The sequence below is a fragment of the Caretta caretta genome, chromosome 14, assembly GCF_965140235.1.
Source record: "Caretta caretta isolate rCarCar2 chromosome 14, rCarCar1.hap1, whole genome shotgun sequence".
NCBI lineage: Eukaryota > Metazoa > Chordata > Testudines > Cheloniidae > Caretta > Caretta caretta.
Window position 1 is genome coordinate 39,243,634 of NC_134219.1, and position 6,358 is coordinate 39,249,991.

Consider the following 6,358-nt stretch of genomic DNA (forward strand, 5'->3'; position numbering starts at 1 on the left):
TGATGAATTAATAAAGAATGCATGAATGTGAAGCAACAATGACTTCATTGCCTCTGCAAGCGGTGATCAAAGGGAGGAGGAGAGGGTGCTTAGCTTACAGGGAAGTAGAGTGAACCAAGGGGCGGGGGTTTTGTCAAGGAGAAACAAACAGAACTTTCACACCGTGGCCTGGCCAGTCATGAAACTGGTCTTCAAAGCTTCTCTGATGCGCACCACGCCCTCCTGTGCTCTTCTAACTGCCCTGGTGTTGGGCTGCATGTAACCAGCGGCCAGGCGATTTGCCTCAACCTCCCACCCCGCCATAAACGTCTCCCCCTTACTCTTACAGATATTGTGGAGTGCACAGCAAGCAGTAATAACAGTGGGAATATTGGTTTCGCTGAGGTCTAAGCGAGTCAGTAAACTGCGCCAGCGCACTTTTAAACGTCCAAGTGCACATTCTACCACCATTCTGCACTTGCTCAGCCTGTAGTTGAACAGCTCCTGACTACTGTCCAGGCTGCCTGTGTACGGCTTCATGAGCCACGGCATTAAGGGATAGGCTGGGTCCCCAAGGATAACTATAGGCATTTCAACATCCCCAATGGTTATTTTCTGGTCTGGGAATAAAGTCCCTTCCTGCAGCTTTTGAAATAGCCAGAGTTCCTGAAGATGCGAGCGTCATGTACCTTTCCCGGCCATCCCACATTGATGTTGGTGAAATGTCCCTTGTGATCCACCAGTGCTTGCAGCACTACTGAAAAGTACCCCTTGTGGTTTATGTACTCGCCGGCTTGGTGCTTCAGTGCCAAGATAGGGATATGGGTTCTGTCTATGGCCCCACCACAGTTAGGGAATCCCATTGCAGCAAAGCCATCCACTATGACCTGCACATTTCCCAGGATCATTACCCTTGATATCAGCAGATCTTTGATTGTGTTGGCTACTTGCATCACAGCAGCCCCCACAGTAGATTTGCCCACTCCAAATTGGTTCCCAACTGACCGGTAGCTGTCTGGCGTTGCAAGCTTCCACAGTGCTATTGCCACTCGCTTCTCAACTGTGAGGGCTGCTCTCATCTTGGTATTCATGCGCTTCAGGGCAGGGGAAAGCAAGTCATAAAGTTCCATGAAAGTGCCCTTACGCATGCAAAAGTTTCGCAGCCACTGGGAATCGTCCCAGAACTGCAACACTATGCGGTCCCACCAGTCTGTGCTTGTTTTGCGGGCCCAGAATCGGCGTTCCACTGCATGAACCTGCCCCATTAGCACCATGATGCCCGCATTGCCAGGGCCGGTGCTTTGAGAGAAGTCTGTGTCCATGTCCTCATCACTCTCGTCACCGCGCTGACTTCGCCTACTCGCTCGGTATTGCTTTGCCAGGTTCTGGTGCAGCATATACTGCTGGATAATGCGTGTGGTGTTTAATGTGCTCCTAATTGCCAAAGTGAGCTGAGTGGGCTCCATGCTTGCCGTGGTATGGCGTCTGCACAGGTAACTCAGGAAAAAAGGTGCAAAATGATTGTCTGCCGTTGCTTTCACAGAGGGAAGGAGGGAAGGAGGGCCTGATGACATATACCCAGAACCACCCGCAACAATGTTTTCTGCTCCATCAGGCATTGGGATCTCAACCCAGAATTCCAATGGGCAGTGGAGACTGTGGGAACTGTGGGATAGCTACCCACAGTGCAACACTCCGGAAGTCGATGCTTGCCTCGGTACTGTGGAAGCACTCCACCGCGTTAATGCACTTAATGCACTTAGAGCATTTTGTGTGGGGACACACACAATCGACTATTTAAAAACGATTTCTGCAAAACCGACTTCTATAAATTCGACCTAATTTCATAGTGTAGACATACCCTTAGTCTCTAAGGTGCCACAAGGACTCCTCGTGTTTTTTTTTTTTTGCTGATACAGACTAACACGGCTACCACTGAAACCACTCCAAAAAGTTTTCCAGCACCACTGCATCCACATCTGCTGTGGCCTGGGCCCCGCTCCCGGCATGTGCCTAGCTGTGGCCTACCTTATACTCCCGGGCAGCCTCCTCTAGAGGGACCACCCTGTGAGCGCAGTGAGCCTGGGACTCCCTGCAGATCACACAGGTGAGCATTTGGTCCTGGTTACAGAAGAATTTGAAAGGCTCCTGGTGCACGTTGCACAAATCTCCTCCTTCTCCTCCTGCCGCTGCTGGGACATTCAGCTGCTTGGCTATATCTACAAAGTTCCCCAGTTGTCTGTTCGGCCTTAGGGTCTTCTGGAGAAAGGTCTCTCTGCACTGAGGGCAGGAGATGTCTGTATTTGGTCCCTTCCAGCACTGGGCGATGCAGGCTTGGCAGAAATTGTGCCCGCAATCTAAAGACACTGGATTCTTAAAAAAACTCAGACAGATGGAGCAAGTAGCTTCATCTCGGAGGCTCTTCAAAGGATTCACGGCTGCAGCCATGGCTCTTTGCAGACAGTGTAAGTTTCATTTCCTGCCAGACCCAGCAAGCAGCCTTGTAAAGCAGATTGCCCAACTGGGAGCCAGCCACACTCTCTGGCGGGAAATTAAAACAAACAAACAAACCCATCAACAAACACACAACACACCAGAAGCCACATACTCCCACCCCCCAGAAAAGCCCCCAAACAAGCAACATGCTACTTAAAGAAATGAAGCAATTACATACACAAAGAAGCCAATAGAGACTTGCTGGGAGCAGGCTTGGCAGCTTTCCTTCTACACCACATAATAAAACCAGGCTCAGATTCAGGTTTAAGGTCAAGACCCTTCCTGTACCTCCTTTGTAAAGCGCTTTGAGGGAAAACACTATATAAGAAAAGGAGTACTTGTGGCACCTTAGAGACTAACCACAAGTCCTCCTTTTCTTTTTGCGAATACAGACTAACACGGCTGTTCCTCTGAAACCTGACACTATATAAGAGTGTTACTAATCCCTAATAGTTAGAGATCATTTTAAGCCTTGACCAATTTATTCCTTCCAAAAAATTTTATTTGCATTAACTTAACTATTATAACTCTGGGGTTTCTAGTTATTCATATCCTCAATATCCAATCCCTTTTTTGAATCTTGCTAAATTACTGGCCTCAAAAACTCCATGTAGCAATGAGTTCCACAGTTTAATTACATGTTGTGTGAAAGTATTTCTTATTGATTTTGAATTTGATCCCTTTCCATTTCATTGACTGTCCTATTGTTCTTGTGTTCTGAGACAGGCAGAAAAGACGTTTCCAGTCTTCTCTGTCCCATTCATTATTTTATCCTATTCCCTCCTATTCATCTACTTTCTAAGGTAAACTATCCCATTCTTTTGAATCTTTCTTACCAAAAGAGTCTTTCCAAGCCCTTCATCATTCTCATTGCCCTTCTCTGAACCCTCTCTAATATTGCAATAGCCTTTTTCAAATGGTGTGACCAGTATTGTACACGCTACTCTAGGTCGGTGGTTTTCAAACATTTTTTCTGGCGACCCAGTTGAAGAAAATTGTTGATGCCCATGACCCAACGGAGCTGGGGATGAGGGGTTTGAGGTGTCGGAGGGGCTCAGGGCTGGGGCAGAGGGTTGGGGTACAGGGGTGAGGGGTTCAGGGTCTGGGAGGGGGTCTGGGCTGGGGCAGTGCATTGGAGTGTGTGTGGGGGGTCAGGGCTCTGGGCTGAGGGTTCAGGCTCTGGGGTGGGGCCGGGGCTGAGGGGTTTGGGGTGCAGGAGGGGGCTCCGGGTTAGGGGAGGCTTAGGGCTGGGGCAGGGGGTTGGGGCGCGCCTCAGGTTTACCTCCGGCGGCTTGTGGTCAGCAGCGCAGCTGGGGTGCAGAGGCAGGCTTCCCGCCTGTCCTGGGACCGTGAACCATGCTGCCCCCCAGAAGCAGCCAGCAGCAGGTCCAGCTCCTAGGAGGAAGCATGCACGCGGCTTCGTGTTGCTCTTGCCCACAGGCACCGCCTGCCCCCCAGCTCCCATTGGCCGGGAGTGCGGAGCTGGTCCTCAGGGCAGGGCAGCGCACAGAGCCCCCGCCCCCCGCATAGGAGCCGGACCTGCTGCTGGCCGCTACCAGGACGGTGTCGGAACAGGTAGGAACTAGCCTGCCTTAGCCGGGCAGCACCGCCGATGGGACTTTTAACAGCCCGGTTGGCGATTCTGACCAGAGCCATCGTGACCCAGTCCTTTGCATTCCACGACTGAGTTCTGGGTCGCGACCCATGGTTTGAGAACCACTGCTCTAGGTGAAGAGAAACCATCAGTTGATGCATCACAGCACAGGCTTGGGGGAAAGTGACCTGGATGCATGGAGCACTTGGTATTGCTCCTTCCTCCCCCGCTCACAGCCCTCTAGGGGCATGGAGGAACATTTTTTTGGGGGGGAGCAGTATCTGTGCATCACCACTCATGCCCCCCCGCCCCATGTTCTCCGAGGGGAGGGAGCAGGGAAAAATCTGGGCGCCCCCCTCAGCGCTCCCCTGCCAGCTGGGAGAAGTTTCTGACTACACCAGCAGCCTGCTGCACAGCATCCTCTGGACCACCAGCGCCCCTGGACAGTCACCCAGGTGGCCCACCCCTAAGGCTGGCCCAGGTTTCTGTGCGCGTGTGTTTGTATCTGCCTGTCCATTGCCGGACGTTAACAGACAGCCTCGCATTTACACTTACACTAATTTATTATTAACAGAAACACATCGACCTACTGTCATGGCAGGATTTTCTTGCCCTAATCAGTACTTCTGTGTACCTGAGTGAGCCAAAATTGGGTGAAAATCGGTAAAAACCAAATAACGCCCTACATGCACACCACAGCCATGCACACGGGCCACAGACACCCCAGGTTCCGCTGTAAGCAGTTTGCCCATCCGCCCCTCCCATCCTCAGGGCATTTGCCCATGTGGGGAGCTCTACAGGGGGCAGTTAGCCCCCCCGCCAATTGATTCCCCTAATCAAGCCAATGACTTTCAGAGGCGCAGGCTGAGAGATCATCCTTCCTGATTCCCCCTCGGCACAGTGCCGTGTGAGTTACTGATGGATCCCAGCTTCTCCCTCGCCCAGGATGGGGTTGAGGGCAGGGGGACGTGGCTGGGCATGGGAAGTCTCCTGGTCCCCACTGGGTGACCCTCTTGTCCCCTGAGCAATGACAAGCGCTAGACGAGAGCTGCGGGTGCAGACAGATTATTAGCTGGTGCTAGCAGTTCTGGCTGCCTGGGCACCTCCATTCTGCAAGCCCTTTCCTGTTGGCTTCCAGCTCCCTCCAACGTCTCCTTTTTGGGCTGAACCGTTTCAGCCCTGGGTTGTGAGTTGATTAATTTTGGCAAGTTTGAGCCGGAAAAGGCCCAGCCGTCTGTGCGTGTGAAGGCAGCAGACTGGGAATGGGGCGGGGGGATGCATTTTGTCATTCGACAAAGAAAAAACACTTGCCTTGAGCTTCTTTTGCCCAGTGCTAGCACCTCCTCAGTCGAGGGCAGAGGCGTGGAAAGGGCCAGGGACTCGGGGCAGTGTGGCAGCGGGATTGAAGTGCCCGAGGATGCAGAGAGGGGCCTGCTGGGATTTCCAAAGGGAGGCGCCTGACTCCCTGTGAAATCACCGGGGTTAGGCACCGAGGGGGGCTGGAAATACAACTGGCCCTTAGCCCCCTAAATTGCACACGTGTGTTTGGAGGACCCAGTGAAAACCTGCTGCTTTCACCCAGTGAAAACCCAGCTCAGGCTGCTACTCTCCCCTTAGCTCTGCCCTTCTCTGGTAGGCAGCTCCAGCTCACACAGAGGACGGACTCCTGACTCCCTCATTGGCCAGCCTGTGCTGTCAATGAGGCTGACTTACAGTGTTAGCCTCTCCCCATTGGCCCTGGGGACGAGTCTCAGGGTCTTTATTTCTCATTGGCCAACCAAAGCCCCTCCCAACACCCCACTAAGGTTCAGTAAGGGGCCAACAGTCCCCTGACCCATAGACACATCAAAATCGTGGTGATTTATTGATTTTTATCTAGTAGGTCTGCTGCTGTGAAAAGTGATAATATTTTTCACAGCCTTTCAGCCAGTGACTTGGGTTGCCAACTTGGTAATTTTTAAGAACTAGGTAGTCCAGCAGGAGTGCCAGAATCTCCCCTGCCCTGCCTTTTCCCCCAAGGTCCCACGCCTGCCCCACCTCTTCCCCTGAGGCCCCATCCCTGCCTTGCCTCTTCCCCCGAGGCTCTGCTCCCGTCCACGCCCTGTCAAGGGGGACTTGCCTATGGAGCTGGGGCTGGGAGCTGCTGCCACCCAATGCAGGTAGGAGGCTGCCCCGGCTGAGTAGGGGCTGGTGAGGGTGATGACCCAATGCCTCCCCGCCCGCAGTAACTAGACTTTGGGTGTCCAGTCAGTAGATCTGACCAGACTCTGTCAGGTGTGGCATACATGA